Below are 13,382 nucleotides of genomic sequence, written 5' to 3'. Positions count from 1 at the left end.
AAAATTGCCGGGGCGGAGTTGTCACTCCATTCTCAGACTGGATTTTAAATGAAAATACATAATTCTGATCATAAAAAATAATAGGATACATTTTATTAATTATTTTTTAATAGAAAAATGGAAACATTTATTAATTAAAAACACGATAGCGGAAAATAATTACAAGAAAAGCGCACGCACTTGTGTGCCCTATGCTCACACGAAATGCACTGTTTCTCGTCAGCTCTGTTCTTTGTCATTTCTGAGCACACGCAGCACATATTATTAAAGTCCTCGTCGGAATCCGACCACTGCTGCTTTCTTGACTTTGATTTTCGCCCTTTGATTTTTTAAGCTTCTATGATATCGTACGGCCACGTCATCCAAGTGTGCTATTTCATCATTATTCTTCTTCAGCCAGTCGTTCAACGTAGTTCTCGGGACTCCAAATTGTTTTGCGGCTACTTTTGTCTTAATTTTATTTTTTTGATTATTTTTATCTTTTTTTACCGCAAGAACTGCCTTCCTGTTGCTCCTTGTCGACGGGAGTCGTTTTGTGATGGTATGTGCGCATCATTTTCTTGCAATTGAGAAATACAATGACGCATTTGCAACGAAAAATAGAGTGAAACCATCTCGATAAAGTCGTTACAGTGACGAGTCCGCCCCGGTGGCTTGGTGACGACTTTGCCCTGAACACAGATTTTAAGTTTGATCGCTCATAAAATATTAGAAATCAACGAAAAAAAAACTTTACTGGATTCGTGTTCAGCATGCATTACTCTTCAGAATCACTTATCTCGAGATTCGGAGAGAAAATAATATTTAAAATATTAAAAATTTTCGACGCGCCAAAAATTTCACTTTTGACCTCTAAAAACACGTTTGCCTTAATAAAAATCACAACATGGCACATAATCTCATTAAACTCCGTTGGTCACATGGGACCATAAGTAGCATTTACTATATTAATGGCGAGTTCACACAACATACAGGTTCGAGATAACTGTAGTGACGACTCCGCCCCGGTGACGACTGGTGACGACTTCGCCTCGGTCTCGCCTACATATATCGACACTAATAAAAAATGAACGTGTCGACATCAAAATGGTATTGTGCAAAAACAATGTTATTTTTATTATAACCCTATTTTTGTTATAAAAGTAGTCAAACATTGTGTCAACTGAGCATGAGTTTACACACATCATAGAATTTAATCTTTTGTAAAATTGATGTACTTGACGTGCCCGGGTCTTATAGTAACCGAGTATAACGGGATATGAATCATGCATGCTAGTTTTATAAATATGATAAAAAAATTAAATTTTATAATATATACGTCGTGAATCATGCACACGAAGCAATGCACGAGTTTGTCATTAAAAAATAACGGAAGAAAAAAGAAAACCGTCTCGAATTTAAGGGCCTCAGCAGAATGGCTGATTTATAATTTTAAGACAATGTTTTATGCTTTAAATCTTTGTTTTTAGTAACGCACAATACTGTCTTGTGTTTCAAGTCTTGAACCTTATAAATGAATGTACAAAGTGTCAATATTTGTAAGACTTGAGACAAGACAGTATTGTGCATTGCTAAAAACAAAGATTTACTTAAAGCATAAAACATTATTTTAACCCTAGAATTACATACATTTTTTGCTACTTGTCATACACACTGGGTCTGTGAGACCCGGCCAACTTTCGAATGTTGTAGTTTCCACAAAATTACGTCTATATTTATACGAATTTTTTTTTAATTGAAGAGGTCTAGCTGTTAAGAATAGATCTGTAAAAGCGAAATCTCTGTGCGATTCGTAGTTTTCCCAAATAATCGTTTAAGTGTATAAAAATTTTTTGCTGAGGAGGAAAAACGCGAGTTTTACACTTTTTTTTGAAAATTCACAACTTTGAAACTATCCGGTAGAATTCAATTTCTCTTGCGGATTCTGAAAGAGCAGACGTCAAATCTTAAGGAAAAAAATAGAGCGAGTGTAATTTTTGATTGTTATCAACAAAATCTCTAGCAGTCCAAGTAGGCCGATTTTCGAAGTCTATTTTTTCGTAAAAGTAAATGTTTTTGCGTGTGATTTCTTAAAAAATTAAACTAGAAACGATAAAAAAACATGGCTACCATGACTAAACATGACTAAACATATAGTTTACCTAGCATCGTATATACACATTCTGTATATAAAACATAATATCAAAATCATACCCCATATAGCACATGATATCATTCGAATGTTCTGTACTCGTACTGTAAACATACGTACCGTATATAATCCCATACAGCACATGATATCATTCGAATGTTCTGTACTCGTACTGTAAATATACGTACCGTATATAATATACTTCGAATATTTCTATAACATCTCTAGTAGTATATTATTTCTCATAAATTCTTAGGACGTACTTGTAATATCTCACAGTAGTATATATTATTTTTCGTAAATTCTCGTATACTACTCAGAATATAGAGTGAGTCATTTCAAACGACGCAAGCAAATATCTCGAAAAATATGAAAGATATTTAAAAATGTTTTGGACAAAAGTTGTATGGTCTAAAGGGCGACACATGATTCTAATTCGAGTCATGTCGTAGATGTCGTCGTTTTCAAGAAATTTTAAAGGAGACTAATTTTTTAACTTGAACTTGATTTTTTCCTTGAAATAAAAGTTGTAGATCTCGTCGAGACGTTTTCAAAACACTATAATAAAGTTCTCTTTCTTTTCGTTAAGAATTTCCTGAGATATTTAAAATTTAGTCATAATATTTTTAATATATAAAATATGAATATAATAAAATATCTCGTAAAGTATATTCACTTTTCGATGACTTTACCTTCATACTTCTATACGTAAAATAATGAAAGAAATCGATTGCTGTAAAAAAACAAAAAAATATTTTAAAAAATTTAAATGTAATAATTATTGTGTGTGCTGCGAAAACTAACGATTTGCGGACATTTTGTCATTAGAAAAAGTTATTGTACTCACCGAGCACAACCCAGCACAATTTTACAAAATTAAAAAATGTAAAGTTTTTTTCTCACCCTCATCCCCTTTAGCTCATTATTTTCAATCCCTGCAACTTTCTATGCATTTCCGGCCATTAAATCTTTGTTGTACTCATTTAGCGAAACTCAGCGCAACTTACAGAAGTTCGATAAATGAGTTGTAAAAATAATTATTTGTTATTTTGTTTTTAAGATTTAATATTTTTTATCTGCCAAATGAAAAGAGATATCGAGTTTATTCCAACGGCACAACGTGGCACAAATTACTACCTATCAAGTAAAAAAAATTTGGTTTATTTCAGGAAAAGTGCGGGGCTAGTATAATTTTGTTTTCATTTATTTTCTTAATTGTTATCGAAGTTATCAATCTCGCGTTTGCGGCACAAGTCAGCACAAATACAGCACAATACGGCACAATAAAAAAAAACTAAAAATTCGAAAAGTGCGGGGCTATAAAAAATTTTGTTTTTTTTTAATTTTCTTGAGTACGCTTTGAGTTACAGAGTTGCGGTTTGCGGCACAATACAGCACAAACGTAGCACAATTATTAAAAATACAGAATTCAAAAAGTGCGGGGCCAACTTCACACACGTGCAGAGTTGTCTTTATAATGTCAAGGGCCCCGCGATATCAGTCCCTCGAAAATTTGGCTGAGTTTCTCAGACCCAAGAGTGTACTCCTAGGGTTAAAATTATAAGTCAGTTATTCTGCTCAAGCTCTAATTAAGTTCATCGGTTTCGTTTTGCCCGCGCATTGTTCCGTGACGTTTCTATGGTTACCATATTCGAGTTACGTCGTTGGCGGTTTTCGTGGGGGTTTGCAGCCAACTTCCGATAGTAAGTGCCGCAGGCTGCCACTGCGCTTTGCCGGACAAAGAGTTTCTCAATTGCTCACGTCGGGGATTTTCAAGAAGGGAACGAGAAGTTCCTTATATAGGGCTTGAGAGAACTTATACCGGATTTTACTCCCAGCGGTGAGTACGCGCTACTCTTGTCTCCGTAGTCTATATTTCTTTCATACATTTTGTGAAACGTCGAACGACAATATGCGATGCAGCACACGTTGCGTGCTGAAGCGAGGCTGTATCGATTTTCTGTCTTTACGCGACGCAATCGTGCCGTCGCGCAGTCGCCTGATTGCGGGTGAATCCGTAACACGAAAATCAGGAAACGCATGACGAAAGAGCGTGGCGGCTGAAACGTTCATGATCGATACTTTCGTAATTTCCTAATTTTCTAAGGGAGGAAATTTTATATCTTGGAAAATTTTAGTTTGGGAGCGTAATGGTGCGGTCACATGGACTGATATTTTCCGCGTAACGCGTATCGCGTAACCAATCAGAAGCGCGAATATGCGTAACCGAAAATGCGAAACGCTCTCTCTTCTAATTGGTTACGCGGTTACGCATTAGGGCCGGGGCACGAACATTGCCGTAGCGTCTTACGCCACCTTACGTGAGAATTGCCTTATAGCCACCGCACAAGACTCTCGTATGGTCACGTAACGTAACATAACGTGAGCCAACGCACAAGAAACGTATTGGTTACGGCCGTTACGGCGTTATACGTTTCTTGTGCGTTGATCTACGTTACGTTACCATACGAGAGCTTGTGCGGAGGCGCTAACCGATACGTTTCTTGTGCGTTGACTCACGTTACGTTACGCTACGTGACCATACGAGAGTCTTGTGCGGTGGCTCTTGTGCGGTGGCTCTTACGCCACACGTAAAGCCAAACGTACGGCAACGCACATAGAAAAACGTAACGTAACATATATCATACGTTACATGCGTTACGTTACTTTTCTATGTGCGTTGCCGTACGTTTGGCTTACGTGTGGCGTAAGGCAATTCTCACGTAAGGTGGCATAAGACGCTACGGCAATGTTCGTGCCCCGGCCCTTACGCGGAAAATACATGCCATGTGACTTTAACCTAAGATATCTACAACAATCTATAATCTGAAGTTGTCCCCTATCATTCTGGCGGATCTAAGGCCGGTATTCATAGTCGAATCTTTATATTTAAGACCGTCTTAAGTACGATCTTAAAATGTTATGAACCAATCACAGAGCCGTATTAGCATATTTTAAGACATTATATCTTAAGACTGTCTTAAAATAAGAACCGACTCTGCGGTCCGATTCACGCTCACAGCGCTGTAAGTGTCATGCTGTCTTCGTTGCACATCGAATGTCAAACGAAGATAGAGCGATGCTTACAGCGTTGTGACTTGTGAGTTGTGAGCGTGAATCAGACCGCAACCTATAAATAACGGTCTAAGAAGGCGCGTGAAATGTAGCAAATTCACGCGAGATTAATCCTGTCGTAAAAATGACGTGAGGTGGAATACATATGTGTACGCATGCGTGTTGTATATTAGAGAGATAAAACAAAATCTCGAATATATAAGAAATAAATCAATAAATACGCGATCATTATTAATCACAAATTGAAAAAGTATACTTTAACTCAAATTAATGAAGAATTAAAAATAATTAGCTTGCATTTAGTTTTAAAATGATATATTTTTCATATCGAATCAATCGCGCGTGCATAATTTTATTTTCGATAATTAATAGTTAAGATTTATGTCAGCGCGGTAAGTGCCCATCTACAATAGGTGTTTTAAGTCCTAAGCTTTAAGAAATTGTTCAATCACAGTTGAATTTGAGGAGAATAATTGACTGTGATTGGACAATTTCTTAGGGCTTAGGGCTTAAAACACCTATTGTAGACGGGCACTAAGTGCTGGTCTACAACCTTGCTTTAAAAGGTATTTAAGCTCTAAGCCGTAAGAAATTGACCAATCACAGTCGAGTATTCTCCTCACATTCCATTGTGATTATAGTCAATTTCTTACGGCTTAGAGCTTAAATATATCCTTTAAAGCAAGGTTGTAGACCAGCACTAACGTACGTTAAAGTCGGTTCTACTAGCAACTGCTAGTTGAAAAGTGTTATTTCCACGTCGCGCTTGTCAATTGCGGTTGTCAAAAGAGAGTTGGCAAACTTTTAACTTTTTTGGCGACAGTAGGGGAGACCGGGACTAACTCGACACTATTTTTTCAAAGGCAATTTTTAATATTTAATTAAAATTTTTAAGCAAATTCAATGGTATAGATATATTTAAAGAATGTTCCTTCAGGTACAAAATTGATTCAGAAAGTTTTGCTGTACGTCGCTTTGTTTTGCCGCCAGGAAAGGAAAAGTGACGCGAAGACAAATTTTTGAATTGAAAAATGCCGGGGTAAACTCGACACCCCGCCGGGGCAAACTCAACATTTTATCTGATCGACACAATTTGATCTGAAACTTATTTTTTACTGTTTGAAAATGAAAATACATTGTTTAGTGTGTATTTAAAAAGTACAAAAATTCGGAATAAAGTAGCTAGAACAATCATTTGAAATAATGAGAACAAAAATTGTTGAACTTTCAATTATCTTCATCTAAACTCATGTCTGAAAAACAATTAATGCAGATAAACTCGCGATCGGACGTGCGCATACATTTGTCATGAGCCATACGGCTGCATGACAAGCATCGTTTGTTACTGGGAGCCGACGAAACGGCGTGGTGTTGACTTTGCCCCGGACGTCATTTTTCACTTTTGTCACTTCAAAAACATGAAAATTTTGAAAATATCCAAAAACGATTATCAGATTCATATAGAGCATCAAATTTCCCATAAAAATCACTTACATATACACGGAGAGAAAAAATCTTACCTCTGTAGCATGGAGAGCCATGCTTATAACGCATAACCTCTCCGCATACGTCATTAGCAAAAATTATGTATACTCCTATAGTAAGAAATAACGCGCTTCGAGTACGAGAGATATCCCTACTATATTAGTGAAATCTTCATGCGTGTACGCTGTTAAGGGTCGACAGGAGTAACACTACCCAGGTAGCAAGCACTCGTCATTTTGACGTCAATTGACGTCAAAAGACGTCAAAATGACAGACTTTTGACGTCAATTGACGTCAAAATGACAAGTGCTTGCTACGTGGGTACCGACCTCTGTCGGGTTGCTTAGCTGCGAGTCCGTATTTTATTTATTATAAATTTTTTAAGAGCCAAAATGGAAAATCCGGCTCTGTACCAGCTTGCGGCTGATCTTACTGATTAAAACGAGCATAAGTTTAATGAGATTCGTTAATTAATTTGGCTAAAATTTGGGATAACCTTTTCTAAGCAGCTTTTTCAGGCTTGCTTAGAGCTGCAAAGCTGCTTAGGAACGGTTATCCCAAATTTTAGCCAAATTAATTAACGAATCTCATTAAACTTATGCTCGTTTTAATCAGTAAGATCAGCCGCAAGCTGGTACAGAGCCGGATTTTCCATTTTGGCTCTTAAAAAATTTATAATAAATAAAATACGGACTCGCAGCTAAGCAACCCGACAGAGGTCGGTAGTGTTACTCCTGTCGACCCTTAACGGCATGCTCGGGAAGTTGCAGTTCTTACCAACAGCGCATGTCAGCTGCTTTGCTTTGAACGCAAGAACGTCGTCATGTCTCTCACGGAGAGAAAAATCTTACTTCTGTGGTATGAGCGCCTCCCATGCATAAAAAGCATGTAGCGCTGCCTTGCATCAAACGCATGAATTTGTCCGTTTAAAGCAAGGATAATATCCTACTTCATGCCTGTGGTGGCATGAACTCTTTGCGTTACAAGCATAACCGTTTTCACGCGATATCTGTATGAAGTTATTGCTTATCGGACACGAAACGCTGTCCCTGTGAAGTAGGATATTATCCTTGCCTAAACGGACAAATTTATGCGTTTGATGCAAGGCATAGCGCTACTGTTTTTTATGCATAGGAGGCGCTCATACCACAGTGGTAAGATTTTTCTCTCCGTGTACATGCAAGAGTAAAGCTCGATGAAAAAGTAGAAATTTTCGAGAGATCAGAAAAATTACTTTTCACCATTAAAAACACTTATGTCGTGCTAAAAATTACACCATAACTCAGAATGTCATCAAATCCCGTTGATAATACTGGCACATAAAGACCCATTTACAGTAGGAAAGGCAAGTTTCTACGATAGATTTAAATTAGCAAAAAGTTCAGTGTCAAGTTAGCCCCGGTCTCCCCTACTATGTGGCAATCGGCAATCAGAATAAACACTTTTCAACTAGCAATTGCCATCGTTTGCGACGTATTGTAGAACCGACTTAATACTATAATAACGAGGGAAGATTTGGAACAGTCTCACTGATTTTGATGGACTTTGGATATAGGTATTGTAGAGTAGCAAAAAATAACAAACATATGTATTTTTTTTATCGGCTTTGAAGCATGTTTACAGATTGAAACAACCCCTCGAAAGAAATTCTATGTATTCGATTACCAGTGAATATTTCTGAAACCGTGAAGTATACACAGTAAAAATTGTATGTACATAGCGGTCCATATGTTAAAATTTTCTTGTGTCACCAAGATTTGATTATTATTTCAATGTAAAATTAACATACAACAGCTATTTTGTTTTTAACATTTTCATGTGTTACATTTATGTCAACGTGATAACTTAACACTTTATATATGTCATTTAGAAATTAAATATTAATTTGTTCTTTTAACACAATTACTTTAAAAAATCTACACGTCTTAAAGTTATTTTAACACATAAACAAAAGTTAAACGTAAATTTTCAAATAATCGTAAACTTTAACATACAAAATAATTAAATTTACTAAAATTAAATGTTTCTATTACACATAATTTAAGTAAAATCTGTAAAATAATTAATATATATTATGTGTTAATATAACTTGTAAAATAAAGTAAAAAAAACAAATATAAATGTAAAGTATAGTGTCAATTAATTAGCATTTCTCACTTGTCAACAAGTAACACATGATGAATGGAGTCATTTTAACTTAAAATTTAGAGTAAACTTTCTGGGACATGTAAAAAATGTTAAAATTACGTTTTATTTTTTACTGTGTATATAAAAAAAATGTTTTAGTTAGACGAAAAGATTACGGTATTAAGTGACCTCTGTAATCGTGTATTTAGATTTTTTTAAAGTCATATTTTTGCAAAAATAACATTAAGGAGTATGTTGAAAAAATATGACAGTAAAAAAATCTAAATACACGATTACAGAGATCAATTTAATACCGTAATAGAGTTTAATACCGTAATCTAAAACTTTTTGTCTAACACATTTTTTCATATACCTTACGGTTTCAGAAATATTCACTCGTAATTAAATACAAAGAATTTTTTTCGAGGGGTTGTTTCAATCCCTAAACATGCTTCAAAGCCGATAAAAAAAATACTGTCTGTTATTTTTTGCTACTCTGTAATATATCCAAAACCTATTAAAATCGGTGAGGGATAGTTCTAAACATTCCCTTGTAAGTTATCGTCATTTTTAGGTATATTTTTCTTTTATTTTACTTCATTATTGTTTTCTCCGCGGAATGTTTGGATATACACGTGTTCCATTTCAAAAGAAAAGAAAGCGTGAATCGGAGACGGAATATCGCATAATTCAAAACGCCCTGTTTCCCGCGCATGACGATAGCCACCTCGTTATCGTCGTGTGCGCGCGCATTGCGACGTGTTCCATTGGCTCGGCATGGTCACGTGACTCATGGGACATTAGCCACGTGACGCCGCGCTACTGTGCCCGACAGTCGACAGCCTGCTCCTGCTCGATTCCCTCGACTGTGCCGCACTGTGCCGCGCTTCACTTCACTCACTTCACTCATTTCACTGTGCTTGAGCGATCATTCGGCTCATTTGCGATCCGAGCGTGGTGGTGGTGGCCAGTGGGTTCATGGTTCATGTGCGTGTGCGCGCTCGAAACGTGACGTGACGTGACGCAAAATCGTTTTGTTTCATCGCAGTTACGGTGCGTATCCAGTAGCAGTTAGCACATACGCGGTTGTTGGTGCTAGTGACAGCCGGCCGCTCCATTGGCGCTCTAGGTAAAGTCACATCGCTGCGCGCTGGAAGACGCCAGCCTCGCCAGACCTATCGATCCGCCTCAAGGTTAGTGAGCGTAACCAGTAGCGCGCCGGCGATTAATGACACGCTTTCGACGGCGCCTCGCCATGAAACTCATGAAAGTATTCCTCGCATATAAGAGAGCTAATTCGTTTATATATAAAGCGTGATGCATCGCCTTTCTACGCGAGCCTTCAAGATAATCGCCCCCGTCGTCTGGCACCGATTTCGGCGGGGCGGATGCGAGAGATCGATCCGCGATAGAACGCAGTAAAGCGTAATGGAGCTCGTCTTATATATTTCCGCGATCGCGGTACGGCGATGCAGGCAATATGACGCTGATGGATTTTCGATTGTACAGTGACAAGGAAAAATAGATTCTCCTGATAATATCGCGAGAAAGTCATCGTTGCAATCTGCGAGAGATAAGCGGACTGCTTTCTCGGGAAATTCGCGAAGCGAATTTAAATGCGGTCGCGAATATATGATCTGAGGCTGCCGTTTTATTTCGTAGTGATTTTTTAATGAGTTCGAAATTAGTTTTTCCTCGGCGAAGTTAGCGGAAAGTCGTGGCCTTTTTGACGTCGGAAGATTCTCGTAATTGGAGAACTTGACTCCACTTCCTACCATAGTAAAATTTACCTATACTATACGTTTACGCGAGCGTTATAGTAACTTACGATAATTTACTTGTTTACACGGAGTAAATTATCGTATAAGTTACTACAGAATCCCGTTTACGCGAAGGAATTATCGTAACTTACTACAGAAGTAACGCTCGCGTAAACCTAGTACACTAATCTTTTTTCCATAAAAAGACAAGACTGCGTAATTTATTTACGTTTATCCATTGCAGCATTTGAGATCTCTCATTCTTCAAGGATTAATTAATTCTCGGCCGTCAATTAGTTCTCCCAACAAATTTCCGCTCGCACGGGGATAAAATCAATTTGAAATTCATCGAAGAATCTGTCATTGCAAAACAAATTGGAGATATTGGGATATCCTGTATGCGCGGCGGCGGCGGCGGCGCTGCGCCGCTCAATTTTCCGATTGAAATTTCCGATCGGAATTAAATTCGATCTTTCGCTTAATCGAGTAATTATTATAAATATGTTTACGGATAGCTTTTACAATAATTCGTTACGAATAATTAAGCTCGCGCGTAATTAAATCATTTTTTCTATATTTATTTTGATATTCTAAAGCTCGAACGTGTATTTCATAAAACTTCCTCTGCTTTCTTAGCGTATATTACAACATTTATTTTTGTCTTGAAATTTATATTTGAAATATTTGTCGAAATAAACAAATGCCGATTGCATATTTCTTAGTTTTGCTTCGAGCAAAATATAAAGTCAACTTTGGGCGAGCTACACCTAATTCGGATTTTAGGGAGGGAAGGATAAATTTTGTTTATAATTCTACGCGTCGCGTATTTTAATGTACGCGTACGTATTTAAATAAAATAAAATTTTAATTTAAATTAAAAATATTTTTTAATTTTACATTCAATCCTTCGTGGTCTACAGTTTTATAATGGTTACACCGGGGTCAAAACGATCCCAGTTACTTTAATCGGCTACCGTATTTACAGTTGTCATTATTTTGACTTGAAAAAATTCTAAACCTTCTTGAAATGTTGTAAAACCTGCAATGTTAATTTTATTAATTATTTAATATTAACACATTGAAAAAAATCGTAAAAGTTGATATACAAAAAATGACTTTTTCTTAAAAATTTGCAATTTTTTAATTACTGATATTTTTAGCTAAAAATTTATGACTGTATGAGATGTGACACTTTGGAAAAAAATAGTACGGCAGTGTGCGTTCCAAAAAAGGTATTTATTTTGCAATACGAAGTGGATAATTTTCGGATAAAATAAACAAGCAATTCTGTAAGAAAGAACGTGTTTATTAAAGAGTAGTTAGTGTAATTCTTTGAAAAATTTTTGGGATTAATGCTGACCTCTAGTGATCAGGGGGTCTATTATGTATCTTTTCTCGAGGTAACGAAAAGTGAACAGATTTACTAGATTTCGACCAATGAAATCGTAGATACTCTAGTGAATTCTCTCACTTTTCTTATTTTTATCTCGTGAAAAGATACGTAATAAGCCCTCAGGAAAGGATAAGTATGTTAATATGTACTTATACAGGGTGTCCGAAAAAAACCGAACACCGTTTTACTGATAGATTTGTGGAACATTCTAAGACGAAAATTCTTATGCGAAAATGTCGAGGCTATAATAGTTTTTAAATAGGAAGCAATTACAGTTGACCAATCCGTTTGCGAAAATTTCGCGCGCTCAGGCACGGCACAGCAATTGAATATGCTTACCATACGAGAAAAGTCACGCGCCAGCTTATGACGCACTTCAGATAAACTTGACAGTTCGATGTATACATATTAATTATTATTTCATAATGCTGACATCAATTTTTATGTATAGTAAATTAAATAATTACAGATAAATAAAATTAAGCTTCAAAAGTAATTTCTTTGTCATATGTAGAATTATACCAATATCTGAATATCTAAAAACTAAAGGTCGAACACAACTCCTGTGCTAATTCTAAAAACTAAGTTAATGTACAAGAACACCCTCACTTTCTGTGTGATGTATGTACCATGCCTGAACGCGCGAAATTTTCACAAACTAATTCGTCAACTATAAGTGATTCTCATTGAAAAACTATTATAGCCTTGACATTTTCGCATAAGAGTTTTTGTCTTAGAATGTTTCACAGAATTTGTCAGTAAAACGGTGTTCCGGTCTTTTTGGGACACCCTACGAATACGAATACGAATACGAATTGTAGATTGTTTAACGCGGTCTAAATAAAAAGAAAATTAAAAGAAAAAATAGGTTCGGAGCAATTGTTAAAAACGATTTTTAATTGCGTAGAACGTTAATGTCTTCAAAGTTGGTTCCTTCAGAATTTATTACGATGTTTCATCTATAAATCTCTTTCACTGTTTATCTAGAGCGTATTTTTTCTCGTTACTCTCGAATAAATTTACCTTCTCGCATTATCGGGAGGTCGCGACGTGTACCGATAATGCAATCCCGAATTCGTTCATTGACCACTGAAATATATACTAACTGGAACGAGCGCTGGGCCTGCCTGTGCGATATAAGAAAGAGCATGTCAAGGTGTCTCGAGCAGCGCTCTGTTTTTGTCTGGTCTTCTTGATTGGCCTGTACTTCATCCCCACTCCATCCTTCCCACTCTTGACTACGTTGTGAGTTAGACAAGGAGAAGAGAGGAACTTAGGACTTCTCTCTCATATCGCTCGCCTACCGTGGATTTCTAAGGCAGCGCTCGTTCCAGTTTGTATATATTTCAGTGTCATTGACATTTGAGTTTGACATTTGTCGCACGTCTTGACCAATCGATTTTCTGGCCTT

The 13,382-nt window shown here is 36.7% G+C and overlaps 1 protein-coding gene and 1 long non-coding RNA gene across 6 annotated transcripts in view; one reads left to right on the top strand and one right to left on the bottom strand.

The window, feature by feature from the left end:
- Positions 1–3,317: 3,317 nt before the first annotated feature.
- On the bottom strand, positions 3,318–3,971 carry LOC139821280 (uncharacterized). The gene is made up of 2 exons (XR_011734226.1): positions 3,778–3,971; positions 3,318–3,677 (listed from the first exon to the last, which is right to left on the bottom strand). It is a non-coding gene; the product is annotated as an uncharacterized lncRNA (long non-coding RNA).
- Positions 3,972–9,660: 5,689 nt separating this feature from the next.
- Snap25 (Synaptosomal-associated protein 25kDa) overlaps positions 9,661–13,382 on the top strand; it is an 80,135-nt gene continuing 76,413 nt past the window's right edge. Inside the window, exon 1 of one of the 5 annotated variants that reach the window (XM_071792194.1) lies at positions 9,661–10,011. The gene's annotated coding sequence lies outside the window, so the exon portion shown is untranslated. The remainder of the gene's footprint in view (positions 10,012–13,382) is intronic. The other 4 variants (XM_071792191.1, XM_071792193.1, XM_071792192.1 and 1 more) reach the window with 4 other exon arrangements.

The sequence above is a fragment of the Temnothorax longispinosus genome, chromosome 11 (genome assembly GCF_030848805.1).
Source record: "Temnothorax longispinosus isolate EJ_2023e chromosome 11, Tlon_JGU_v1, whole genome shotgun sequence".
In the NCBI taxonomy this organism is placed as follows: domain Eukaryota; kingdom Metazoa; phylum Arthropoda; class Insecta; order Hymenoptera; family Formicidae; genus Temnothorax; species Temnothorax longispinosus.
Note: the sequence above shows the minus strand (reverse complement) of the source record. Positions and strands in the feature narration are given on the sequence as shown.